Below are 953 nucleotides of genomic sequence, written 5' to 3'. Positions count from 1 at the left end.
AATCCCATGTCCATAGGCACATGCACATATGCACAGGCACACATGCACATCTCATGTTTAATATTGATTTAATGAGCTCACCTTTGTAGGTACTGGTAGGAAGTAGCATGTACAGACATGTGGACATGAAGGTGATCCTCCATAACCTTTGGGAATGGAAAAAACCCAACAGAGAACACATTGCAAAGAAGAGAAAAGGAGCAATGAACACAACTGCACTTTATTTAGACAAGGGAGATAAGGTAATAATTAAGTATAAAATGGACACCTACTTAGGAGGAGCATGGAATGCTGAATACATGCACACAACATGGACTCCTCACGTCAGTAGCATACTAAACATGGATCCAGACTTCACATGTTGTGAAGGAGAGAGGTGGCCAGGGGATGAACAGTGTATGACCTTGGATCAAACACCACAGCGAACAATAGAAATAGAAAACACAGAGTATAAAAGGAAGAGATGGGATACACAGGCAGTGAGGGTGATGAGCAACTAGAGAAGATGTTGGCTTACACAAAACACAGGATGGGCCCTGAGAAAGTGTAGTGTTCAATGTTTAAGTTTCACTTGGTTGCTCTGAGAAGAAATAGGACTATATGCTACTAAGGGAAGAGAAAGTTTTCCTTCATTTGACAAGTCACAGACAATTACTGGAGAGGGTCAGGACAAGGACACAATCAGGAATTTAAGGAAGAAGTAATAGAGGATAATCTCTTCTCAAAGAAGCCTAGGGTGACAAGTCCCTTTATTTAAACTGGTGGGTTTGTCTGAACTAGAGTTTACAGAGAATGGAAACATGTGAGTCTAAGAATTGAAATTTTGATCATGGCAATAGAAACTGATTTTGGGAAAGACAACTCCTAAGAAACAACACTGACATGGTGGGGCTGGTGACGGTCACAGGTATGCATGTGTTCTCATTCCACACAAAACACATACAAGGTCACAT

The 953-nt window shown here is 41.0% G+C and overlaps 1 long non-coding RNA gene across 2 annotated transcripts in view; it reads left to right on the top strand.

The window, feature by feature from the left end:
• The window catches only part of LOC116081820, a 40,409-nt gene that overhangs the window by 34,901 nt on the left and 4,555 nt on the right, over window positions 1-953 (top strand). The gene's annotated exons all lie outside the window — the stretch shown is intronic.

The sequence above is a fragment of the Mastomys coucha genome, unplaced genomic scaffold (assembly GCF_008632895.1).
Source record: "Mastomys coucha isolate ucsf_1 unplaced genomic scaffold, UCSF_Mcou_1 pScaffold7, whole genome shotgun sequence".
In the NCBI taxonomy this organism is placed as follows: Eukaryota; Metazoa; Chordata; class Mammalia; order Rodentia; family Muridae; genus Mastomys; species Mastomys coucha.
This window is presented reverse-complemented; position numbering and strand designations above follow the sequence as displayed.